Raw genomic sequence first — 27,699 nt, 5'->3', positions numbered from 1 at the left:
CATTTAATGGAAAATGGATTATCCACACAAAATCCTCAGGGATCACTGTTGCCATTGCTGCCATTCAACCCCTTCTTCACCCCATCAGCTCCAGTAAAGGATAAATTATCCCTTCTCCATGCATGTGTCAGGCCAGGACGGGATGCCAGGCACTGATTTTTGTCATAGGCGCACATTTGGTCAACCATACCATGAAGCGTGTAACTCCGGGGCGGTTGGCGCGGGAGGGCAGGGCTCAGCACAGCCAGGCAGAGAGCAGCCAGACCTCACAGCCGGCAGCAGGGACGCAGCCGCAGTCGCAGAGAAGGAGGGTCATCTGCCACCTAGGAAGAGAGAAAAAAGCACCAAATTCTCCTTTTGAAGAATATACTCATGCAGGAGTGTTTTGCCACGGCTGGAGGTAACTAAATAAACCCCTAACTTCCACACACCTAAAGCCGGCAGCAGAAAGAAGCTGCAACTTTAGAGACTCAGTAACTTTATGGGGCGATGGTAAATCAGTTTTCAAATCAAAACCTTTTCTATGTTTTACTGTCACAAACCACTTCTGCAACAAGCTCTAAAACCAGACAGTCTCCAATCACATAACCAGATTGATGGATTGCTGTCAAATACTGAAAAAACATAATTAATAAAAAAATTACACCTTACGCGTCTGTTTAGAAAATAAATTGCTCAGAGCAGGGAATCTTTAAACAGAATATCATTATAATGGACAGGACTGTTCCTAAAATAATTATTCCTAAATATATAAATGATTTTTAATAAAGCTGAAATTTGGGATTTTTCCTTACATTAGCTTACTACCACTGATTCTAAAATCCTTCATTTGAATCTCCCTGCTAGGAAAAATTATGATTCGCAGTGGACACAAAATATGAAGAATTAAACTTCGTTGCAGTGACATCTTGTTCAATACACTTGTATTTAATTGGATCCAAATATCTATTCATTGTTAGCATGTGTCCCGTAATTGCATTGTGATAATATATTTGCACTTTTGTTTGGTCCCTAAAATTATAGTATTTAGATATTCCAGTTCCCAACATGTATTTAACCCCAGTCTCCCAGATTTAAATATCAGGGAAATGATTGTATTTTCTATTATTCAATTATTTCAAGAGGAAAACCAGTAGTCCTCATGCAGCTATATATTCATTACAGAAAGTAAAACTTCTTGAGACAAATTATATTGCAACTGCGTCTTAAATTCTATGACTTCATTGCAAATATCCCGCTTGAAGGCTAAACAACCAGTGCATGCTACCTCCTACCTTATAAACGGTCCTGCTCCCAGGACGATCACCCCTCAATGGCACTTTGAAAAAGGCGATCTTATTTTCGGACAATCAGTTTTATTTGTGTAACAGCTGCTCCCATGGCCAATGAGAGCCTGCATGGTGCAGGGAGAAGGGGGGATTGGCAAAGTCCCCTGAAAGGAGCAAGGTGACCTTGAAATCCGAGGAAATTCAAACACTTTCCCCAGGCTGGGATGCTGCTCTTCACATGGGACTTTTTGGGCTCTTCCCCCAACACCATTTTTCAGGGCTTTAGGGACACTCCTCTTTCAACTCACAGCATCAGGTTTTGGTACCATCGGACTCAGCATGAATTTGCCCATTTGCGTCAGCAGGGTCCAGGTTTCTCTCCCGCTATTTAGTGCAATTTGGCATCGTGGTCCCCTCCTTGTGGTGAGAGTTCAGAAAGAGTGAAGGAGAAATGACAGAAATAGCTGTATGGCCTCATGAGTGCACGTGTGCATGTGCCTGCATGGAAATGCACCAAAAAGAGGAATTCAGCCTCAAATCTGGGCTGTCCCAGGTAAATGCAGAGATGGAACAAGCAAACATTTTCTTCTCTCTCCATCTCCAGCGCAGATCATGGTACCTGCGGGCGGCTGTGCTGCACAGTGCGGTGGCAGAACACAGTCCTGCTGGGAAAAGGAACAAATCCATCCAAGGAGGGTTGCTACAACGTTGTTCTTATTGGAACCGATAGCCCCTCTGGATTTCACAGGCTAATTGATTTTCCTCACTCTTTCCCAGCAATCATAGCACTCATTTCCTTCCCCAGTGGCCTTAAAATGGGCCAGTTTTTATTCTTGGATTTCCCAACCCAGTTCAGAGTGCAGTGCAAAACACAGGAACGTAAAGGTTCCCTTTCATCGCCTTGTCTTGGTGAAATATGAGCAAGGAAACCATCTCATTCAGTCAGTCTGAATTTACTACATACCAGTACACTCAAAGCTCAGCTGCCAGACAATAAAGGCTGCTTGTTTCAGGTGGGCTTGAGAAAACAATCAATTGTCCTTTAATGTAAGTGGAGAGAACCATAATCCTCCGTGATTTATGTGTGACCACCCTTTCCTGCACAATAGTCTACAGCTTTCAGCAATAAAAAGTTGATTAGGGAAAGTCTATTACTAAGAATACGAGGCCAGATTGATTCACCAGCTTCTCAGGCTATTCCAAAGAAATCACTTAGGAGTTTTGCAGTGAGATACTCTAACCCCGTGTAGGACGTGGGCTTGTCACATCTCCTGCAACGGAACCTGCACCAGCACTCAGTGATGCTCATTCATACAGCTGAAAACAGAGCTGGGTCCTGAATTCAAACAGGTTTTTATAAAAACACTAATAATCATTTTCAATACTGTAATTGGACTCATTGTTTTAAACTGAAGTTAAAAATACTTGTCTTCAGCAGTTGTAATTCTGACAAGATCATGGACGCATAAATTGCAGATAAAAGGTAATCAAACCAATTATAATTAAAACCTTATTTTGATCAAGACTTTTCATTAGCCACAAAAGTTACTGAACAGAAGATTAAGCATTTTTAACAAAGATTACTGCATTTTGCAGTGTTGCCTCCACACTCACTGAAGCTGCTACTCCATATATTTCAATTTAATGCTATATTTGCTGCACACTAAAGCTAAAGCAAGAAACACGCTTTAATCCTAGGTTAGTTTATTTTCCTGAATAGCATGAATAATAGTAGTCTAGGATAGTATTATTAGATTATGTGACAATTGCAGCTTTTTAAATTATACAGTGCTTACCGAGTTACTGAAGCAGTCTGGAAAACTCATGGGCTGAGATTATAAATTAAGATTTAGTACTAGATTAGATTAATCACTTTGTTTATTCAGAGGATCTGGACCTCCATTTTACTGATATAAATGATGCATGTGGGCTGTTAAAATTCCTTAAAAGTATGTTTGAAACACACTCCTAGCCTTGCATATTTGTAGATAACTGGTCTTGATTTGCAAAGTTCAGTGTCCTGGTTTTAGCTGGGACAGCGTTAATTTTCTGCCCAGCAGCCGGTACGGGCTGTGGTTTGGGTGCAGGGTGAGAATCCTGTTGATAACACACCGATGGGTTAGCTGGGGCTGGCCCGGGCTCACTCTAAGCCAAGGGCTTCCCAGTTTCCCCAGCACCAGGAGCTGGGAGGGGACACAGCCGGGACAGCTGACCCCAGCTAGCCCAGGGGCTGTTCCATACCATAGGGCGTCACGCTCGGTATATAAACGGGGGGAGGTGGCCGGGAGGGGCCGGTCGCTGCTGGGGGCTGGCTGGGCATCGCTCAGCGGGGGGAGCAGCTGGTGGTGCATCGCTGGTCGGTCTTGGGTTTTATTCCTCTCTCTCAACCCCCTTTTCATTACAATTGTTGTTGTCAATATTTAACTTTATTTCAATTATTAAATTGTTCTTATCTCAACCCACAAGTTCTACCTTTTTCCCAATTCTCCTCCTCATCCCTCCAGGGAGTGGGGAGTGAGTGAGCAGCTACATGGTACTTAGCTTCTGGCTGGGGTTAAACCATGACATTAAGTTAAAAATAGCTGTGTCCATGCTACTGATTTCTACCAGCACGTCCACCAGCCATGGGCAGGAAGGGCTGTGATCTTCTGCTAACTGCTGGGTCACTAAAACCTCATCCTGGGGCTTGGCAAAAGCAAACATGAAATCCAATGCATCCTGGAGGAAGCTTTAACCAGCATAAAGCAATTCCCCAAGGAAGCAGCATCCTTGCAACCCCAATGTCAGCTCCCCATCACGATCAGAGATGGGGGGGAACAGAAGGACCTCACCAGAGACCCTCACCTCTCCTGTCCTCTGCAGCCTGTTGCTCCTGGGACACAATGGCGTCCTGAACCTGGATGCCGCAGAAACCTTGTCCTTACGGGATCTTCTCCTTGGCTGCCACTGAAACACAGAGGGACACAGCAAACTGTGTAAATGTATTTTTTATTAAATTAATGGAGTATTTCTTAAACAAGATCAGCAACAGAGATTCAAAAAGCACTTCTCAAAGGGTTGCACTTCCAATTATTTGCAAATGAAAATAGAAAATTTAGACCTGCAGGTGCAAGGTAGACTGATAAATTAAACAAATCTGGTTTGGAAATACAATAAAGGAGGAAACAGTGAAAACCAAAGCAGCAGAGAAAATAGGCTAGGTTTGTGATAATAAGTAATTTAAAATCTTAATGCTCAACTATCAAGAAGGAAAACTGGAAAAGAGAATATTCACATAGAATAGGAAGTGGGTAAAAATGGAATTAAATTCTATTTGAGCTGAGTAAAAAGTGTTAAAAGGAAATTAACATTTCTGTGTGAAAAAAATAGTTAGCACTTCTCACAAGATTTCCCACAACAATTTAGCAGGCTTCCTAGAAAAGGTCCTTCCCCTCGCCCCGTAATTTTATTTTCTGAAACACTGAAATGTGTTTTGGTTTCCTTTATTCATTATCACAAAGCAACTGAGCTAAACAGAAAACAGACTGAAATGAAAATTTTCTGCAGTGTTGTTAATTAGGGGAGGGAATATTTCCATAGCAGACAGTAAAATAGATAAGTTTATCAAGTCAAGATACAACTTTTTTTCCCCTCTCTCATGTACTCAATATGCTGTACCCTCCTAAATGTCGCTTAGAGGCAGCACTAAATGGTCAGCAGGAATTCACCCTTGCTGGGTGAAAGAAAAGTGGAAGGCTGCATTATTATTTTTTTTAAGACCTGCTGGAAAAGCTATGGTTTAATTTTCTCCCCCATTTTCCTTCTGTCCCTTCTCTTCTTTTCAAGCTGGAAATCCAGCCAGCCCATGTTTTCCAGGCTGACCTCTTTCCCCAGGGACATCAGGGTGCCCTTTGGGCACCAGCACTCCTTGAACACCAGGTGACCCCATGTGTCTCTGCCAGCCCTTCCCACCCACTTGTCCTTTGTCCTCCTTGGACCTCTTTTCTCCCCACTTACCTCCCAGTTCCATGTCATCCTGGGACCCAGTTGCCCTTTGTAGTCTGCAGTTCCTGGAGGTCTTCTAGGACCAGTTTGTCCCCTCCAGGAAGGAAGTCCTGCTTCACCACTGAGCTCCTGATACCTCTTTCCTCCTGGTCCTCACTGTCCAGGTCCTCCTGGGGGTCCTTGTATTCCTCTCTTCCCAATGTATCCTGGTTTACCCAGAAAAGGGAAGAAATGGTTAACTTCCCTTTACTGAGAGCAACCTGTCAGAATAGACAGAATACAGCTCTGTAGGAAAGCCTTCACTGGTCATCAGATTACAATTTCACCCAAATAATGTCAATTTTTTTCTATGCAACATACAACTACTGAGAACTAAGCTCTAAGCGTAAAAACACCACAATAAAGCAAGGAATATCTTACAAGATCAAAATCTTTTTCCATCTGGGGATACTTCTCTTCAGATGCCACGGAGAACTTCCCACTCCAGGGACACTGCAGCCGTCCTGGAAACCAGGAGGTCATGTGTGGTCTGTCCATGTGCACAGCACTTGGGATGGTAGTTTGCATTTTTCTGCAAAAGAATTATGAACTAAATGCTTGAGAGAAATAAAACATAAAACTAATAACAACAAATTTTCTTTGGATTTTGCCTTTACAGTTGTTCTGTTTTCAGCTCAAAATTGGGGGGGGGGGGGGTGGCTTTCATTCATGACAAAAACTTTAAATACTGTGTCATGTAAAAATTAAACAAGTCATTGATGTAGAAAATGGAGCTACTGCTTATGTAGGATTTCTAAATGATTGACTTCAGAAAAATACTGCCATAGGGATTTTCATTAGATGCAAAGGAATAAAATAATATCCCTGTAAAATCAGTATAATTGCATTTAGAGTTATTAAGATTCAGATATCAAGGGGAAAATGAGATCAGACTGCAGCAGTCTATGCCAGTATATCCCACAAACCCTACGCCATATGTTGTTTTAAATTTCCTAGGTCTGCAGGATGGCAGGGCAGTTACACCTAAATAGAGATTTATTGCATTTTAAAGTATAATGGCTAGAAGGATCCAAACGCTACCGTTTCACATAAATAAGCATTTGGGGAGTTATTTAAGGACTGTAAGAACTTCATGATACCTATTACATTCTATTGAGTCAATCACCCTAAGAGTCCCTAAATGCATATTTAAAACACCAGTAACATGTACTTATTTATGTGAGAGACCAGAATTACAGCACACAAGTTCTAGCTTGTCGGGCTGAAAACCTACACTGGTGCTGATTTTTGAAGCCCTTTTAGGAGTGTGAAACAGCCCTGCAAACAAATGCGCTGCCCCATGTGCCGCACCACCCACCGCAGCGGGGAGCAGAGCGCGGCACCACTCCAAGCCCTGCTCCGGGGCACGGATCTCCTTTGTCGGGATCTACAGGTGCCTCTGGTCTTGACTGAGAAACACATCCATTGTGCTCCTTGGAAACTCTAGACGGCCAAAGGTAAAAAGTGATAAAATTACCTGGCTCCCCTTTTGCACCCTGGTCTCCCTTTGTGCGCTGGGCTCGGGGATGTCACAGAAACCCTGCGTTTCTGGTGTACTGTTGTTTCCCTTCAGTGTGCTTAAGAAACACAATAGTCCTCAATAGCGGTGCCTTTGCTAATAGCAAGTGGTGGGATAGTTTCCCTCCTCTCCTCGTCTCCAGTACCGTCTTTCATGGAAGATGGTATTTGCTGGGGTGGGTCTGAAATGCCAGGCTGGCTGGTGACAGCAGCTAGTCCCTTTGGGGTGAGGGTTCGCAGCCCCTCCACCAGCTGCATGCTGCAGCTGAGGATGCCAAAGCAGCCCAGGAGCCACCCCAGAAGCCACCCTCTGGGACCACTTCTGTGGCATGTGTCCCCAGCCGGGGACAGCAGGGACAGCAGGTGGCCATGGCAGGTCCCTGGTTCTTGGTCCCTGTCCCCTGCTGTTCCTGGTATCAACGGGAAGCAGCTGAATGCACCACCAGCAAGCGCTTTCCCAGCAAAATGATAACTTCTACAAGAAGCAGAGAAGCAATATGCAAGTGCAAGTATCTCACCTGAAGAATATCTACCAAAGCAGAAGCTTCCTTCCCATCCACAAGTACAGAGATTGTTGTATGCAGAGGACTGGATCCTAAAATAAAGAAGAAAAACTGCATATATTGCACAGTCCTAAAAGAAGCACAAAAGGATCTCCACTGTCACTATTTGCAAGACACAGAGAGCAACAGCTGTCTTATTGCAGCTTCCTGGAAATTATATTTTCTTGTTGAAAACTCTTTTTTCATGTTTAATATATGAAACCCATGAGACAGACCCAGTACCTACTGCCTATGAGGTAATGTGCTGCCTTCACGTTCCTTCATGAGCAAATTCTGCAGCTTAAAGTGGCCACTCAACACTTCATGATGTATATCCCCGTTTTTAATTATTCTGAGATCAAAATAATCCCAAAGGAGGTACATCATGCCTATGGCATATTACAGACCAGCAGTTTTATGTATCCAAATTTATAACTGATTATATTTAAATAGATACCTAAACGATTCAAAATATTTCTTTCTCTCAGGCTATATATTTGTTTGTGAAAAATCTGGGAGAAATCAGTGACCTCTATAAACAGTTGTAAGCTGTAATTTATCTATTTATCTTTAAAACTACTCACACTGTGGACTATAGAACTGTATTTTGGCTAATATCTTAGGAAAGAGATGAACTGTCAGAGTGATTTTATATGAACATCCAACTTTAACTGCATTTTCTGAACAATTTAAAGAGGTGACGGCCCTTTCTGCCTTCTGGTGGGTGCAAGTCGGAATCCAAAGTGCATTTATGTGCCAAAGTAAGGAGAGAGGATCAGCGAGCTGGCAACAGCCCACCTGGAGAAAGATGCGCTGGAGTAGTCAAGAGGCTGTTTGGACCACCCTGAGCACAGAAGTTTCTGCATCTAAGCACTATAGTGTGTGGGGATATACATATATATATATATATACACACACACATGCACATATGTGTAAAAGGGAGTATTTCTAGGAGATTTTCCTATTGCATATGGTTGAACTCAAAGAATGAAGAGTGCACCATAAAGTTTTAGATTGTCTCTAATTTTTTGTATGCTTGGTTGTACTGCTTCACTTGCTTGTTGTCTCACTCATCCCACATACCTGCCTTCCCCACTTTCACGGGTACATCATGCCAAGGCCTCCTCCTGCAGTGCACACCCCTATACCACCCTCACTCCAATGCCAGACCTGGCAGATGCAGCACAGGCGTTAGTATTTGGGGCTCTTTCAGGAAAGAGGCAGCTTCTCGCTTTTCCTTTGCAAAGACCCTACAGGCTATAAAGGCCAAACACTTATAGTTCAAAACTTGGTCAAAAATAGCGAACCAGTATTGTTTCAAAATTCATACTCTAATATTCAAAATTTTAAAAATTTTGTTTGTTTGTTTCTTTGTTTTTTTTTGCGTTTGGAGGGGTTTTTTGGTTAGTTAGCCTTTTATTTTACCAATAAGGAGAGATTTGGCCATACAGCTGCTGCTGTATTTGGATCAGGTGCAATTATTCTCATGTATGTAAAGTTCCCATAAAGTTCCACAGACAAATAAAATTGACTTGGCTAGCTGCCAAGTTGGGTTGGTTTGTGTTTTTTTTTTCACTATTACAACAGGCAACATTTACCGAAGGTGTGTGCTGGGATCACTAACACAGCAGCAGCCTATTAACCAGCAAAGGCCAGGTGTTGTTTTCTAAGAACCTTCATGCCAGCACTGTGGATTAAACCAAATATTATCAGTTTTCATCTAGTTATTTCGCAGAGGGTCTCTCTAGCTCCATAACCTGCCACATTCCCTTCTGAAAGAAAAAAAATAATTAAAATCAGGAGCTTATGCCCACAAACCTTCTTTCTAAAAAGGGAGATGTAGTATCAAGCAGCAAGTCAGGCAACAGTACTGCCAACCCTCATAGTTTTGCCATGAGACTTAGGATATTTAGTACTCTTAAACCTTAATCTCTTAAAACCCTGTGATTGCAGAAAACTGCAGATTTTATTTTAGAAAGTCAGTTCTGAGCCTTGTGTTAAAAAGGCTCAGACTCTAGGAGGTAAATGACAAAAATCCCAAATGTAGTTATATTTAAATTTTTCCAGTCTCATAACTTGAGAAGAAATTACTCACAGCTTGTAATATTTAAGGGACTTCAACCTGGTAGCTACAATTTTTGCACAAAGAGATAAGCCATGTTTCTGATTTCTGAGTTGGATTGTGCCCTTGCCAGTATTAAGATGCATACATATGAACAGCATCAACTAAAATACCAGGATGGTGGACTCAGTGACAGACTCAGCCTCTCCCTAGTCCTCAGCTACACTACCAGGCTTTTAATTATTGTAGGTTTTAAACAAAGTCTATGCTCAAGCTGCACCTGCCCAAGAGATGGCAATGTCTCACTGTCACACAGCCTGTCCAAGGCAAAGTGCTTTGCATTAGCAAAAGGTTTTGTCTTCAGCTTATTATTCTACCCTAAACACTGCAATCATTGCCTATTTTAATACTGTGAAATCCAGTCAGCCTGAAACTACCCAAGTTAACAGCATCTTAAGAGACAAAGGGCTTCTAGATCTCCACAACAGCAAATTTTATTTAGCAGAGAATCTTGTCCTGCTCCTCTGTGGCACAACGTCAACACACAGTGATGCATACGCCTTTGCAGGCTCTTTTGCATCAGGAGGTGTTGCAACACCCCTTGGAAATAAGGAAATGGAAATATGTTTTCCTTTAACCCGAATTCTTCTTTGCTCTGGCAAATGTATGCTTTGTAATAAAGAAAAGTTACAGCACAGGTCACGGTGTTTTAAAGAATCATGTGCTGCAACCTTCAAATCATGATAGAAAGCAAGAAATCTGGGAACAAAACCATGTCTGTGTGCTGGACTCAAAATTCGTTGAGAGTTTATAGTGTTTAAAAAATTAAAAAGCAACAGAGGAGAGGGAGAGAATTGTTTTTATACAAACGAGATTCAGGGGACTTTGGATCAACACTAAAGTCATGGGAAATATTTCCACTGATTTATTCGGAATAGATGCCTAATTACCCACGCAAGGTGAAAATTAACTATCCTAGAAGCACAACTCCCCGTGTAACAACCGGCGAAAGGCACTGTGAGAAGAACATCGTGGTCTGGGGCTCATTTCACACCTCAGCATGCTCAGAGATGAGCTGCAGAGGCAGCGAGGTGCACGTCGAGGTTGTTACACCCGTGGTCTCCTGTGCGGTGGCTGCAGTCACCAGTGTGGGGCTGGAAGAGCATCTGCTGGCTCCACCACAGCTCTGTTACAGGACTTCCATACACAGGAGTATCTCATGCTCTATGGGGTTACACTCCCACCCACCAAAGTACCATCCATCTTTCTCCCACATATATTTATCCCAATTTTCCCTGAAGACCTCCTGAAAGGAACCACTGTGGAAACCTCGCCCCCTCCTCTGCACCTCACCCAGCAGCAGCAGAGGCAGCAAAAGAATAATACAGGGGAATATATAATAATAATAAATTATAAATATAAATAAACCAGAAGATACATAGTATTCTTTAGATCTTCTGCTTAGAGCAGGAGCAGAGTAACCTCCTTTCTGTCTCTCATGGCAGGCCTTGAAAAGGGAGAAAAAGCAAAATGTGCCTCAGCGGGAAGGATTTCTACAGCAGAAGCTGCTGTTTGCAAGGAGGCAACAGAGCCCGGTTTGGACTGCAAATGTAGTGACGAGCTTTGCCATATGCCAGAACTTGTGATGAAATGTAGCATATTTTTACAAGCAGAGCTGAAAGACAAAGGAGGAGGTTTCCACACTGGCAGGTGCAGCTGTAAATAAACAAGGATGAGGAGGCAGAAGGTGGGATGGAGAAGGATAACACAGGAAGTTTCAGAAAATGTGGAGGACAGCTGCTTCAGCCAGAGGCTTAGCACAAGAGGGCACTCAAAGTGCTCCCAACAGCCCTGCCAAGGATGGGTTTACATCCCGCACCATCCAAAAATGAAGCACAAACATCCCAGCCCAAAACCTTAATCATCCCCACAGACCCTGGATATCACACTCCACATCCTGAGCATCCTGCTCCATCCAGAACAAGCGCAGCAGGATACAACAAACATTTTCCTGGAATAACTTACCAACAGCTTCTAGACCAAAATGGAATTTTTGAACACTGAATAGATGTGATCAATAGATAAAACACAAAATATCAGGTACCTGTGAGACCTACATTTTTTCAAACCTGTTTCCATTGAGAGCAGTAATAAAGGCTGAATCTGTATGGTCAAAGTATACAGATGGAAAAAAAAAAATAAAACTAACTCACCTATTGGTAAGAAGTGCTCATTTTAAGAACATTTCCCATAGCAAACTGGTATCAGAATGAGTAGGATTAATCACAAGGCTGGCTGTACTCACGCAGCATTGTGAAAGAGCATGAGGAGATCAAACAGATAGTGGATAGAATTGCGTGTTTTTAAAATGAAGATGAAAGCCTTCTCCAGCAACTGGGTGCAACCCAGAGCAGCTGCCAAACTGGCTGGCACTGCTGTCCAATGGGCGATTCCTTCCAGACCACCACCAAACACAGCCGCTTCTCTAAACTCCTAAACCAACTTCATTACTCTCTAAAACACTCAAGAAGCAGTTATAGCAGCAAACCATGCATTCACTACCACATAGCTACTGGTGAAGGTAGGTGATAGTGCAGGTCACCCAGCAGATAGGGAAAGAGGACTGGCTTGTATCTTGAAGGTATGAACATCCCTGGCTGAAGCTCACAGCAGCTTTGCCTATCAGAAATCAAGATCTTGTAGATGAGCCACTCTTTGAAGAAGAAAGAAAGAAAGAATTCTGCAGTAACTAAACCTACTTGTGAATATTCATCCAAACCCACTCTGAACTGATTTTCGTTCACCCTTCTTCCTGTTTTGTCTTTATGATTATTCAGAAAAATAAGCTTTGTAGCAAGTATGTCAATGAAACAATAAATTTTCCAGTAACACTTTTTTAGTCCACAAGCACAAATATTCACACCTGATATCTGAGTGAGGATGTGACTATGGACATGTTCAGATCTTCTACAGGCCATCAACAAGATTACAATTACAGCAAGAGATCACACACTTGCTTATACAGACTATTAAACTGGCTGTAGCAATTTAATATTGTCAAGGGACACACCAAGAGCAGAATGATGTGAAGATCTGACTCATGCAAGACTGTAGAACACACCCAGCCCTTGCTGATTAATCCTTTACCTTCTAATTACTTGTTGTACCTGATCTCAGAATGCCACCCAGCCTCTCCTCTGGCAGAGTTACCCCAGCTGGAATTTACCCAGAACACCAGTTAGTTCTGATATTTATGAGGACAGGTGACAGGCTGCTTATAAATAATCACAAACTCGCTGTATGCTACATATAAGCAGTTTCCCATGCAACGTAATTTCTCACACCAGACAATGGATCTCACCCTGCACAAAATTCCAAAAGAAATTGCATCACAAGGCAGGATCTCATAACCGTCCTGCCAGCCAGCATCTGCCTGGTGCCCTGCACAGCCTCTCCCGCTTTACAGGCACCTTTGCACTAACACTAATTTCCAAAATAGAAGCTATAAACCAATCTATAGCAAGTTCATCTAAAAAAAGTGGAGAGATAATCACCCAACCAAATGGTTGTCATACACACCCCACATAGGTGATTGCTTTATCCAATCAGCCCTATAATTAGATAAAAGGTTGTTCTCCAATTTGTCAGGTTGACTTTAACTGCAGTTTTGTCAGGAGATCGGTCTGTGACTTTCAACAGGACCACAAGAGAAGAGTAACACCTAATTAGGACAATAATCAAAGGTTTAGCCAGAGCATCACCTCTGCCTAGCATCCCAGCCTAGGGATGTTTCACAGGTATATTCTGCAAACTCAGACAAAACGAAACCTTGCACTTAGTCCGGAAGTTTTCTTTCCACTAAGTGACCAGCTAGGCAAGATCTGAAAAAATACACCCAGATATCTCACTATTGCAAAAAGAAAATTGCTCAGGACTGTTGTTTTGCTAGGTTTGCAGGAACATCCTCAGGTCTGCTCTGGTAACCAGACCTGCAGAGGACCCTGCAGTTAATTTCCTCCTGCACTTAAAATATACTTATCCAAAATAAGACTACATGAAAGAAAATGAAATTTCAGACTTGCTTGCGAGACAGAATATCTACCATATGTAGAAGACAGGTGCAAACTACGTAGTAGAGTTAATAAAAGCATCACCGTGGCAATTGGACATGACTTAGTAAATACTTGACATTCAAAGCTTGCATACAAATACCCAACGCACACACGTTGACTATGACACAAACGCAGACAGCTAACAAATGAAGGTCTTTATTTTTAGAACATCCACCCCTTTCTGCCCTCAGAGTCGACTTAATCCCTAACAAGCGGCCTCACAGCCCGGTGGTTTACCTTCCAGGATGGATGAAGCCTGCACGTGTGAGTGAAATCACCAGCAGCAGACAAGGGGCAGGGACACTGCAGAAACCCCTGTGCCCACGGGCAGCAGCAACGCAGCTGTAACATGCAGCGACACGGTCCGTTTGCAAAATGGTGCTCCCCGGCAAGAAAGCAACTGCTATCAAAGTCGTGGCATCACAGAATCATAGACTGGTTTGTGTTGGCAGGGCCCTTAAAGCCCACCTAGCTCCAGCCCCTGCCCCGGGCAGGGCCACCTCCCCCCAGCCCAGGTTGCCCAGAGCCCCGTCCAGCCTGGCCTTGAGCCCTGCCAGGGACAGGGCACCCACAGCTGCTCTGGGCAGCCTGGGCCAAAATTTCTTCCTAATGTCTAACCTAAATCTACCTCTTTCAGCTTAAAGCCATTCCCCCTTGTCCTATCACTACACACCCTGGTAAAAAGCCCCTCTCCAGCTTTCCTGTCAGCTCCTTTAGGCACTGGAAGGCCACTACAGGGTCTCCCCAGAGCCTTCACTTCTCCCAGCTGAACAACCCCAACTCTCTCAGCCTGTACCCATAGGAGAGATGCTCCAGCCCACTGATCATCTTCACAGCAGTGTCACCTAAGCTCCTGCCCAAATTCAACATCCATGTGTTGTATCCAAGTCCTATGGGCAAAGACAAGCTGCAGGAGCTAGCAGAAGGCAATGGGATGGAAATGAGCCTGGACAGCCAAGCCTGCCCCGGTGTGCAATCCAGCCAGCCACTGACCCAAGCTGAAAAGAAACTTGCCTCTCGGCAAGTATTTCTGCAGCAGGGTGTAACAGAGCCTAAAGACTCATGAAATATTCAAAAACTGTAGTTTTGACTTTCTAAATGTTATTGTTAGCCTTTACGGCAGGTAAGTGATCTTATTCTGGCCTCAAGGGGGTAATTTGTGTATTTCCTGCAGGAATCCAACATTCAAATCCCCAGTAATAATTAACACAAATCCACAGATATAAAACAAGGAAGGGAGCAGAACACTAACTCCCGGGGAGACAAGGAAACAAACTCCCTTCTTTTTATATCCTTTATACCAGTAACAACTGTGGTGTGATTTTTACCATGGCAAGCACAAAACTCGGAGAAGCCTGAGGTTCAAGCAGGTTTGGGGCAAGAGGCTGGCAACCCCAAGGGAGGTGACGGCTAGTACTTGTTTATCAGTGTTACTCATCTTTTATTGTATAGGCCTGTTTTTAAGGCATTGGAAGACTTTTCGGCTCCTTTGCTCAGGGTGGAAGGGCCTCCACAGCCCTGGGAGCACCCACAGCAGGGGCTGTGCTGGTAAATGTGAGGGATGAGGGACACGGGGATGCACATCTCAGGGCAGCTGAGCAAACCCAGGCACCACCACAGCTCCTGCAGAGAGGGGCGAACAGTGGGGGAGGGAGCCCCCAAACCCGGCACATCCGCACCTGCCTCGGGGCTCACCACGCACTGCTGGGAAGGGGGTTAGATGGGCTTTTTACATGCATTTATGTGACCACACGAAGTGTCTCCCTTTCAAACCCCGGCTGCTCCAGCTGGTCTAGTAGAAAAGTTAACTTTTTGTTTCCTGGTTTTTGCTCACTTTCTTTTTGTTCTTGTGTCATTGCTTTGCTTTGCATTTCTTCCAAGGTGCGAGCCAGCAGGCTTCTCCTGGGTCAGCTGAGTGGAGGAGACCCACAGGAGCAGGTAGCTCAGGGAGAAACAGCAGGTGAAGGGAAAGACCCTTCCCTCTCTCAGCAGCAACACACGACAGATCACAACACAGCCTCCTTTAGATTAAATCCTGTCCCACTCCTCACCAGAGTTATTAATCCTGAATTCAGTCAGGAGGCAGTTCTGCCCATCCTCCTCGGTGAGGTTCCTCCCTCTGGAAATACTAGCCCTTGAAACACCAGCAGGGCTTGGCAGGGCCCCTGTCTGGTCTTAAGGCAAACAAGACTTGATCACCAGCAAACCTGCAATTCATTGTAAGGCAAATCCTCCTCCATTTGATAAGATCAGATCGCGTGTGTCAAAAGACAAGTGTGAAGCATTTGTATACACACTGAACCTTCATCTTAGAAAAATTGGCAAGTGCACCTAATGGGTGAAGGGGCTGGGACACAAGCCCTGTGAGGAGCGGCTGGGGGAGCTGGGGGGGGGCAACCTGGAGAAAAGGGGCTCAGGGGGGAACTGGTCACTCTCTGCAGCTGCCTGGAAGGAGGCTGTAGGCAGGTGGAGATCAGCCTCTTCTCCCAGATAACTAGCAACAGGACAAGGGGGAACAGCCTCAAGCTGTGCCAGGGGAGGTTTAGGAAAAATGTCTTCATTGCAAGGGTGGTCAAGCATGGGAACAGGCTGCCCAGGGACATGGTGGAGTCACCATCCCTGGAGGCGTTTAAAAGGCATGTAGATGTGGTGCTGAGGGACACGGTTTAGTGGTGGGCTTGGCAGCGCTGGGTTAACAGTTGGACTCGATTATCTTAAAGTTCTTTTCCAGCATAAACAATTCTATGATTCTAATGCAACCATCAGTGGAACCCAGTGAATCAGGACAGTAACAGATCATCAGGATGATGATGAGACTGTGGGAAAGTTATTTGTAAACTCCCCTTCAAAAAATGCCCTAACAACAGTTAAAGCTGTTGCATGGAGCAAGCACTCTGATAACCGAGAATGTTTTTGCAAGTATTTGTATAGGATTGCTGTAAGTGATATCTACCTGCTGCTATATCAATTGCATAAACACTCTGACCATTTCATGTACTGTCCACTCAGCCACCAGGTATTTTACCAAGCTAAGCTACGCGCACAGACACAAGGCAGGCTTCCGCAGTACTCCAGGACCGATGGGAGCTCTGCTTTGAGCTAGAAAGGGGTACAACTGTTTGTAAGTTTAAAACAAAGCCTCTGCATAAGTATTTTTTAAGATCAAAGATAAGCAAGCATCAGTTCTGCAGTCAACATCCATAAAAATAGCAGCAGAAGAAAGAGGCACTGTTCTCACTGTATGAGCTGGGAATGAAAGCATCACATCCTTACTGCCCCTCTGCTGCCTGGGCAGCTTTGTTTGTGTAAGTGCCTTTTAAAGATATTAATTGAGGAAAGAGCATTTTTAAAGGACCATTAAAATGTGTTCAAATATTAAAAGAATAACTTAAATAACAGCAGTTACATCTGGCCCTTGAAACAGTTTGCATTCCTTTATGGCTGTCTGTGGTTCAGAAGACACCAGCCAGTGCCAGAACAGCAATACAGTGGCCCCGCTGAGCTGGAGGTGACCCCAGCTCCCACAGCCACCCGCTCAGGGACGAGCCACCCCTCTCTGCAGGGAGGTCCCCACTGGGGGTGCAGCCATGACTCTGCATGCAGAGCCGTGGTGACAGTCACCTCTGGCAAGGTGAAGCCATGATCTAAACAAACTAGACTGCACAGCTGCAGAGAACGGGCAAACTTCACCTCACCTGCAGAGGCACATCTTTAAGAGGCAGCTTGTCGCACAGAAAACTACACAATTTACCAACACCACGTCTTTGTCTTACAGTTCCCACCTCATTGTAAAAAGCAGCTCTAATTGTGAGAACAACAAGCCAGCTCCAGCCTCTGGGCTCACTGCAGTACCTGCTGCCTTTGGAACGGGTGTGCGTGTGGCTGCTTCTGCAGCGTGAGCACAACCACAAGCCAAACAGACCACGGTGCCTACAGCCAAACAGCCTGTGGCCAAACCCTCAGAGTGCCCTTTTCCCCAGGCTAAACAACACTTCACCTGCCACATCCCTGTGCTGCCCCCGGCCATTTGCTCTTGCCTCTGTGGCATGGAGAGACACCGGCAAAATAAACTTATTTTTCAGCTGATGACTCCCTCAGCCCAGCTCACCCCCCTGCCACAGAAGGGCATGTGCCCCCAAAGGGGCAGGCAGGGAGAGGGGCAGGGCTGGGTGGCTCTGTGCCACAGCTGAGGACAGGCACACGATGCTACAGCCATGAGTTCCCACACTCTTTGGGAATGGTCCTTCCTAACAGCACTTGAGTGGCTTCAGGCAATCTTTGGCTGTGGGAGCTGCCTGCTGCCCAACAAGGCAAGGGCCTGGCACTAGAGACAGCCCTGCTCCTACCCACGCTCGGACCACACTCGCAACACCCTCATTCTCACACCTAGGGGGCTGAAGTTAAGGATTTTTGCTCTGAAAGGCAACGGGAGTTTCTCTGTACCTCCTGCTGCATATATAAAACACAGCATGTCCCAGTGCCCAGGTGTGGCTGGCTTGGGCAGTTTTTACAGGAAGACTTTGTACAGCAGCTGCTTCCATGCTCCTTCAACAGCTCAGGGCAGAGCAGGACGACCAGCTGTTCCCAGCACTGCAGAAATTTGGATCTAGGCTGGCAGCGCATCCAAACAACGTGCCCGAGCCCACACAGCCATGCCTGCAGCCCCCCTGCTCCCCTGAAAACTGCAGATGTTTCCCTGAGCCTGTCACACTGCTCTCGGAGCCAGCACACCCGCTACGAGCCATTTGATGTGTCCATTTAAACGGGATGCTGCCTTGTGGCCACGTACCTGGCCAGGAATTTGCTCATTCTCCATGAGCTGTTCATTATGCTGCAGTACAAGTGTGAGGGTTTAGGTGCAGACACTACACTGGCAAAGCTCATTTTGGAGAGGTCACCAGGAGCGATTCAGGCATCCCTCATGTCAAGCGGCGCTACCCCGCTGGCCCCAAAGCTGAAGCCATAGGCCAGCAGCAAAAACCATAATCTTAAGTGAAGCAACACGAGACAAAACCCAACCCTTCTTAATGCCACTCGCTTATCGCTTAATTAGTGTCACATAGTAACAGTTTTGAAGGCTGAGAAATAGGATCAGGCTGTCAAGATTAGGTCTCTGCAACTGCTTTGCTCAGTGAATGAGATTGTACCTGGTATCCCACAGCCTGAGGGGAAAACAGTGAACGAAGCAGTTCTATTACTTTTATCTCTCATTTATATGGCAAAGTTCAGTTCTCCTGCCGCTCTCTGGTAGGGAGCAGGACACTAAATCATGGGGTTTTTTTATACTGAGGGCAGAAAAGCGAGGAAATCTAAGCCTTGTGGTGAGCAGTGCCACGCAGTATTCACAGGATTTCAGATAAAGTCTTGTAAGCACTTGTCCATCGGTATCTCTCTTTTCCGGAAACACCTCATCTGAGGTTTTGTCACCACGTCCCTCTCTACACGCTGGTTTCTCACAGCCACGCTGGACCAGGTCCTTCCCGCTCAGCCCCTCGGAGCTGGGGAGCTCCCAGGCACCTGCCAGCACCCCCGGGCACCCCTTGCACGCCCACCCTCCCCCAGCTACGTTCCAAACCGCGTTAGGAGCTTATCTGTTGCAAAGCACGGGTGGAACACAAAGCGTTTAGGGCCAGCTGTGCAGGGCAGGGCTGGCGGGGCCGGTGCCCGGCTCCCCGGAGCGCTCCCGCTCCTGCGGCGGGGACACCGAGCGCGTTACGCAAGTGCCCTCGGCAGATGCCGCCGCAGCCGCACCGCAGGGAAGCAGCACCCCGCCCCGCGGCCCGGCCGTGACAGCCCCTCACCCCCGCACGGCTCCGCACCGCCCGCCCGGGCGCAAGGGCCAGGGGTGCGCAGCTGCGGCAGCGGGGCGGGGCGGCGCGGCGCGGGGCGGCGGGGACCGGCCCCGGCGGGGCGCGGAGCGGAGCGGAGCGGGGCGGTAGGTATTTAAGCGGCGGGGCGGGCAGCGCTGGGCTGGGAGCGGCGGTACGCGGAGCCCGGCGGAGCGGAGGGGAGGTGAGGGCCGTGGCCAGCCACCCCCCCCCTGCCGCGCTCGCCAAGGGCCCCCGGCAGCACCGTCCCCGTCCCGGGGCTTCCCCAAATGCTGGGGCCGGTGACCTTGGCCGAGCGGAGCCGCGCACTCTGCGCTGCCGTCGGCAGCTCGGTAAGAAGCGCTGGAGCAAAGGCCTTGGAGCTGGGGTGGCAGCAGGAAAGCCTCCGAGATCTGCTGTCTGCCTTCCTCAAGGTGCCTGGTGGTGCTACCTATGGCCTCCAGCAAGGTCTCTCTGGACTTGTTGCTGGAGATCTGCAGTCAGGTTTCCAGGTGTTGTTGCTCATACAGCTGTTGGGAAGGTGGTTTGCCTTAGCAGGGAGTCACTGGAAACAAGGCAAATGCCTAGAATTAAAAAGGTTGAAAGAGGTGGGGAGGGGTGGTGAAGGTGCTATTTGTACTGGTGTGGTGGCAATACTTGCTGTTTGCAGGTCTCTGCTCTTTGGGTTTCTTAGAGTTGCTGGTTGCTTCCAGTAATCCTGCAGTATGAAGTAGGTGCGAGAGTACCTCTCTGTTGTGTAAGCTGACTTGGGATACAATGGAGGAGAAATCCTGTAGTAAATGCTGCTGTTCTGCTTGATCAGCACATGTGGTACATTTTGGACTGTGTCTTTTAAAATGCTTTAGGAATTGGGATGCTTATCTTCTGTTTCTGAATATCATGAGTATGGCACAAATAACTCTATCTTGAGAGCGATTCTGCAAGTCCATGGAGTGATTTCTAGATGGTGTGGTTTTGGCAGAGTAACATGGGGAAGCTCTGCACAGAGCGTGTATGTTGTTTCAGCAGTAATAGGAGATGTGGTGGAAGGCTGCCTGGGGAGCAGCTCAGGGCCATGGGAATACTTGTTCCATCACCCCTGTGCCCAAAAAGTGTCCAGGACAAGTGATGTAGCGAACAGCAGCAAGACTTGGGTGCTCCAGCTGGCTGATAGGGAAAAGCAATCGTTGCTCTGCACTGTGTTTTGCCAATCCTGTTTTTGCTGAGCTTTTTATTTGTGCAGCAGTTGTGTACCGCAAGCCTGGCCGTTGTCCTTGTGTAGAGCCAAGTGAGTATTCTCCAAACCGGTGCCACGAAGGAGAGGAGCCCATGCAGCTGGGCTGTGATGTGACACTTGGTCATGTCCCTGTGGAGGGGAACCCACCTTCCCCTGCTTAGCAGGAGCTCTGCTCCCACAGCTCCCACTGCCTCATGCGTGGGCGTATAGGCATGTACAAAGCACTTGAAGATGTCAGCAGGTCACTCCAGAGACTTCCTCCTTTCTCTTCACCCATGCCATCTGCTCTATTTAAAGACTACGTACCCCAGCTCCTACTGCTTTTCAGGAGAAATCAGCACAGCAGCATGTTGCAACTTTGAAAAGCTCTGTCTTGCCCTGCTGTCTGACAGGAGTATTTCTTGTTGTGTTCTCCCCCCCAAAAAATGAAGGGCGGCTTGGCTCTCCCAAATTTCAAGGGTATCCTGCTATACCAAGATTTCTGCCTTCAAAGCTGTTGGCTCATAGGGACGAAGTGGCCTGTGAAGGAAGCTGTTCCTTATTGCATAGATGGGATTAAACCAGTTTCTGTGGAAAAAATATGAATCTTCCTTTTTGCTTATCTGTTGCAGGTATCTCACTTTGGTTTTATGCTCCCCCTCCCCCCTTTTTAGAGCAATAACTGGCATGGTGCAATACTGCTTCCTTTCATTAGATATCAAAGGAGATGCACTTGCACAAGAGTTTAGTACCTGTTTTTCACTAATAACTTGTCATAACTATGACAGTATTCACCTTCTTGTGGTACATATAACCCAAGACCAGCTACTATTTTCAGCTGCTTCAGAAATGACTCAGAGCAAACCAAAGGAGTCTGAACAAAACAAGAACTGCATTTGAAAGATCTTTTTTAGTAGAGCTCAAAAAATCTTAGCTATTTTATTTATAGAGTGATGTGTTTACACAACCTTCTGAACTTTAGAGTCTTTTAAGTCCCCTTGAAGGATCTAGCTGATATCCCCAAACCTCCTCACAGGAATGGAGGCTTGTCACCAAGAGCAAAGCCAAAACCGCTCTTAGATACCTCCTGGAACAGCCCTTCAAAAACTCTAAATTTTTAAGTATTTGCAACTTAAACCTGGTGCTGGTCTCTAGTCACAGATTTGAGGTCTTGTTTGGGAATCAGCTCTGTCCAAAACCATGTTAGTAAACTATGCTTACACTGGAAATGCAGGCGAAGCTTGCTCTGAGATTTCAACCTGCCAATTCACATTGGTTCTCTGGCAGCACTTAACAACGGCCAGTTCTGTTCCACAGTGCAAGCCCTGTCACAGGGGGAGGACTTGGAGCCCAGAACATGCCCAGCCCAGAGAAAGCTGGAAAGGAAAGGGTCTGTGCATAAATTGTAAGAAGATAGTTATGTAAGAAAATAACTAAGGAAATTTCAGAGGAGGGAAGAACAGAAAATTCTTTGAGAAATTAATTTGGCCTTGGAAGAAAATGGGACAGAGCTGCTCCAAGGGTGTTTTTGTTACAGAAGCTGTATCTTCTCCTTTCTCTGTGTCTGAATAGAGAAAAGCGAGTGCGCCAATAAATTAGCCAGGCTTCAGAGTTAAGGGGGAGTTTATTTTTCTTAATATGGGTTTGGGGTTTTTTTGCTTGGAGCAGTCTACAGTTTTTCAGGCAGCAGTTAAGGCATGAAATCAGTCTAACCATTAACTGCATTCAACTTGAGTGGTTGGGAGCCTCTCTCCAAATCAGGTCCTTATGGATGCTATAGATCATCCTCTCCATTCTTGAGGGTAAATAGTTTATATACCACGCTTAAAATTACTGCCCATGTTGTTGCAGGCCATCATAAGCTCAATCTGTGTATATAACTTGACTGAAGGAGCAAATGGTATTTCGGAAATCGTCTGGGTGTTCTGCAGTCTGGGTGGAGAGTCTGACAAGAATCCATTTGCTCCAGTTACAGATTCAGCTAAACTATAGCACCAAACTAATGCTTGGCACTGCAGGATTACTGAAGAGCTGTTGAAGAAGCATGCACATAAGGACTAGGTTGGTGTTCAGAGCTGGCACTGTGAAAGTCTGGGTCAGGTTTTGTGCAGGTGTGGCATTGCCACTCCTGTAGAGCAACTCGATGAGTGTTTTGCTGCCTTGTTTGAAGCTGCGGAAGGTAAAAGGAAGTCTTTCTGCCAACAGCAAAAGGTATTTGCTAGACTCTTAGGTCTTGTAGGCACCATGTAACTGTTTACACTTAAAAGAAACAAAATAGCACCTACATGCTACCACTTAGTTTGGCAGGAAAGAGGGTTAGCGTTTACAGATGAGGAAGCTGCAGGAGTTCATTCTTCTGAACAAGGTAAAGCAGAAATGTGGCTGAAAATGCCATTCCCTTTTCTGCCTTACCGCGTCCACTCCTCACGTATTTTTCTACTCCTGGAAGATTTTTTTTTCCAAAAAAAAAAACCCCACAGGCACAGTCAAACCATGTTCACCCACATGCAAAATGTCTGAGTCATGTTCAAGCAACAAAATTTTACCAGCTCTGAACTTCACTCTGGTGTTGCATGGATGGTGACAAGAACACATAAGAAAGAAGAATTCACGGTTCCTGTAGCACAGTGGCTGGCAGTAATGTATGGGCGAGCATGCGATGAGGTGCTGATTTGGGAAGATGAATGCTGAGAAACCAGAGACAGCCTGATTGCTGCTGTACATTTTTACTCCAGAGTTAGTTATTTATTAAAATCTATTGTAAAGATGTTTTTACTGGTGCATACTTGTCCATAGTGGGAGCTATGCTGTGATTACTGCTGCTCTCCTCATTGACATTCTTTGTCTGGCATTACCTCCCTGTGAAAACAAGCTTTAGGGTACATTTAAACATCCGTGTGTTAAGTACTACAGTGACCTGAGGGTTCTGCTTGTCAGTAGGTAATAGGCAGCTTTCTAGGCTGAGCTGATGCTATATGGCCACAGGCCATGCTGCGTATGGGGAATCTGAGCAGCACAGATGCAACAGAGGAACAGACTGAGATGGTGTCCCTGGGAAATGCTGGTGTTCAGATTCTCTGCACAATTTTAACTGCTGCCTCATCTAAATTTCTTCCCAGTTACTGGTCCACAGGACCTGTATTTCATTCCTTATGCACTATGCTTGGTGCTCACTGAATAAAACATATTAAAGCAAAGGCATGATGGACTGGGAATGTGAATCCCTTTGTCGTTCTCTTTGCACTTACAGAAATGTTTGTCCTTCTACATAAAATCAATGGGTTCATCCCAGAGTTATGTTAGCATTAAGAGGGACAAGACTGGTGCATTGGATCAATTTGGATATTCTGAGTAACAGCAGAACAAACCCTTAACACAGTAAAGTTACAAATAAGTAATAACAACTACAGATAAATAACTTGCAGAAAGGAGAGATATTTCCATTCCCAGGGGGATGACTACCCATTCCTCTTCTAATAGGTGAAATTACTTACATATCGGACAACTTGAAAATAATTATTGCACTGTCCCTCATCACACCTGCCATTTGGAGCCTGCATGTTGTAGGTGTTCTACATATGAGACCAAACACAAGCTGCAGGGGCTTGTGGCAGGATTTTATTTAAGCTCCAGCATGAGTGCAATCCCTTAGGATTCTGCAACACCCACCAACTCTTGCTTCTGTGCTATCACAGCAATTATTTAGCAAATGGCCAATTAAATATTTGCATTTGGGGATGGACTTATTGTTTGCTTGGTTTTCCTTCCTACCTTGTTTAGAACACTTGGCCCTACTTTACATTCAAGGGGGCTATCTCCAGCTCCAGGGTTTGTTTTCCCCACTCTAGATAAACTTATCTAGACCTGAATGTATGTTGGAAACACTTTTTCTCTGTATAAGTCAACCAAACTCTCCTGCTGAGGGTGTAAGGTGTTTTTCAAGCATTCTTTGGAAACCAGTCTATCCCAGTTTCCCTACAAGACTGTTTCTTTCCACAGGAATTTCCCAGCAGATGCATTTTGCTAGATGCTGTCCAGAGCCGCAGAGTGTTAGTGTGAACAAAGTCCCCAAACCCCTGTTGCTCAAAGCAGAAATGATTTAGTAAAGTACTTAACGCTGGAATCTTCAAGTTACAACTCCAATCACTAGGCTCCAATGCTGGGAACTACAGTTATTAATAAATAAATTTTTGAGATTAGGCATGCTTTTAAATGAAACCTGGGATATTTTTTATGATGATTTATCTTTCAGCTGCCCTAATCAGAGACATGTCAACAAGCCAGAGAAATAGGTTGCCACTTGAAACAATAAAAGCTGCTTTACAGGTTTCTCTTCTTGATTTTTTTTGCTTGGAGGTGAAATTGCTGAAAATAATTTGAATATTGCTTAATGGCTTTAGAAGCTGAATTGTATTAATATTATTCATAGCTGGTTGTGACAGTCCCATGGCCTCTAAACAGGAAGGCATTTCCACAACACAACTGAATACTTAAATTCAAATTTGTAGACAAATGAGTGCTAAGTTAAAATTGCATAATAGCAAATTATCTCCTGTGCTGGAATATTGAGAAATGATGAGCTAAGAACACAAGACCCTTTAAACTCAGAGCACCAACTGATTGCAGCACTAATGTAATAAAAATCAGTAATGCTTAAAAATGTAAGTAGACACTCTCTAGGACAAGTCCTATTTAAAATACAGAATTTTTAGCCTCAAAAGTTTATCTCCTCATCTGCCATTCCCTTTAGTTATTGCTAGAAGGTAATTGGCCTGGGTGGTAAGGCTGCCTGAGATCTCTGGAGCTTTGGGCTATTGCTTATGCTTAAAACTGGCCCTGAATTAATGCAAATGGGGTACCTTCAGGAGAGGTATCTATGTCACAGTAACGCAGTGGATTCTTGTATCTCATTGACTCAGCAGCTGGTTTAAGATGGCTCTTCATTCTTTCCATCCTGTGTTTTCCTTTTATAAATTATGCATCTAGAATTGCATTATCCCAAGATACCCCTCACATTTGCTGCATTTCCAAGACAGTCCTGCTAACAGAGAAAGTCTCTGGGTAGGTTAAATGCAGTGGAAGTGTGTTTAGCGGTGAGGACAATGACTGTAATGTGACTGGTTTTCTTTTACTTATCTCAGCCTCTGTCATTCATTTGGAGACCGTGTATCCTCTGCATTAAGACTGCTTACGTCCTTGCTGGTAGTCCAGGGAGTCCCATTACCGGTGTGCCTGAGTGCTGGGGGACGGGGTTATACCCCTGTGCCGTGAACTGGAAGAACTGAAAAAGCACAGGCTGGCTGCTAGGACTTGGCTACCGAGCTGAATAGAAATGCAATCCCCAGGCTAGAGAAAGTGTAACAAGGTCTTTGGAATAAATCAGAAGGTCTGCTCCTTATTTTAATTACTTCATACTTTATTCATACTTCCCTCCAAGACAGCACCGTCTAATAAGTGATAGTGGTGAGTCTGCAGCCTGGTAGACTGGTCTAATATCAGTAAAATTTCAGCCTGGGGAATTTTTTTCCTGTTGTTGGCTGTTCCTTATATCAGCTCTGTATTGAGATATACAAGTGTATGTGCCGCTGTGGGCAGAAAGCTCCATTAGCCTGGGATCTCTCCCCTCAAAACCACTGCAGCACCGCTCTGATAACCTTATAGCCTTAAACATCCACAGCAAGCGCTCCAGCCTTGCAGTTTCTCTGCATGGTGGTCAGGCTTAACAGATATTTACCCTAGAAAGGTATGAGTTTAACTAGCACAGGTATAACCCCAGTGTAAATACCATAATCCTAGATAGTATGAGAGGGCCCTTATCGTTTTCCTTTCAATTGTATAGGAAAGGGCTTAACCTCTTCATTGAAAAATGCTGCTCTTTTTGCAGAAAGTATAAATAGAGACACTTTTGGCTCCCAGTGAGTCACAGTTTGCCAGCTGTGCCATTTTTATTACAGGCTTTGCAATATTTACAAGGCTTTAAGGCCTCTCTTGAGTCCTGCCTTAAAACAAATCTTCTGAAAGGAATCATCTTCCATTCATACCAGGACAGAAACCAATGCTGGCCTTCCTCACCAGCCTGTACCCTTGCAAGTGAAGCTGTTCACAGCAAAGACAGTCACTGTTAAGTTTAAAATGGAAGTGATCTGCCCTGCAAAAGCATTGTAGGTGGCCTCTTGGTCTAGGAGATACGGGGAAGATGGAAGCGAAGGGAATGGACTGCTTTGGGAGAAGGAGGGTTAAAAAGATATATTGGGGGAAGGTACTGATGCTTGGAGGACACAGAAGAGGGGCTGGTAGAAAGTAAAGGCTGGGTGGGCGATGGGGCAAGTACATCAAAATCTGCATAAAATCTGCTAACACAAACAAGCCTCCCTCCCTTTTTTAATGCACAGTGTTTACAGTTTCACTGTGCTTGTTGCCAGCAAAGAGGTTGCATTCATGGGGGTGTTGAGAGCTGAGCTGCAAGAGGGGAACAGATGCAAGATCTGGACAGGAAGCCGAGGGACAGGAGGAGAAACACTGGGAGAGAGGCCAGCACACGGAGGAAGGAAGGGAAACAAAGATAGTCAGCTCCCTTATCAACAACGTTGGACACTCAGGGTGCCAATTCAATCAAAAGTCTGCCACACTTAGAGTAAGCCTGCAGTTGTTGCCTTCCCAAAGAAGAAGGGGCAAAAATCTACCTTACAGCATCTCCAGCAGGCGAGGTGTAAGCTAGTCTGGCAGGATGCTCCATTTGCAAGGTAACGGGGGAATGCTGAACTGGCCATACCGGTGATCTAAAGGAAGCAAGATGGAGAAATACGGTCTGTCAAGGTGTGTGCACTTAACAGTGCATCCACTGGACAAAATTTTTACACATCAGTAACCAAAGTAAAGCTATTACAAAACAAACCAAGGATCCTTTTTATTGGCAATTTGTCTTCCCTTCAGAAAATGCCCACATACCACCAGAATATACTGTACAGACTCCAGAGGCAGTAAACCACTGAATATTGTAATATATTTGGCCTGTATCAGTGGCCCATCATTATTTTAATCACACACTGCAAATTCTCCAGTGCTACCTTAGTATTTGTTGCCTTGAGGGACAGAAAATTTCTCTTGCCCAAAACTCACTACAAACACAACACCGGAGGGTTGTGACGTGT

General features: G+C 45.3%; 2 protein-coding genes across 6 annotated transcripts in view; one reads left to right on the top strand and one right to left on the bottom strand.

Annotated features, from left to right (window-relative positions):
* Positions 1-27,699, bottom strand: part of OTOL1 (otolin 1) — a 64,294-nt gene that overhangs the window by 16,615 nt on the left and 19,980 nt on the right. The window contains exons 2-5 of one of the 4 annotated variants that reach the window (XM_080409551.1): positions 27,232-27,327; positions 7,328-7,404; positions 1,275-5,823; positions 191-323 (exon numbers count right to left, since the gene is read on the bottom strand). The gene's annotated coding sequence lies outside the window, so the exon portion shown is untranslated. Of the gene's footprint in view, positions 1-190; positions 324-1,274; positions 19,153-27,231; positions 27,328-27,699 lie in introns of those variants that run through there. The other 3 variants (XM_080409550.1, XM_080409552.1, XM_080409553.1) reach the window with 3 other exon arrangements.
* Positions 19,160-27,699, top strand: part of SPTSSB (serine palmitoyltransferase small subunit B) — a 28,080-nt gene continuing 19,540 nt past the window's right edge. Inside the window, exon 1 of one of the 2 annotated variants that reach the window (XM_080409557.1) lies at positions 19,160-19,460. The gene's annotated coding sequence lies outside the window, so the exon portion shown is untranslated. The other variant, XM_080409556.1, reaches the window with a different exon arrangement.

Source organism: Falco punctatus (genome assembly GCF_963210335.1).
Source record: "Falco punctatus genome assembly, chromosome: 13".
Classification (NCBI taxonomy): Eukaryota; Metazoa; Chordata; class Aves; order Falconiformes; family Falconidae; genus Falco; species Falco punctatus.
The sequence above is the reverse complement of the archived record's forward strand: the minus strand, read 5'-3'. Positions and strand labels throughout refer to the sequence as shown.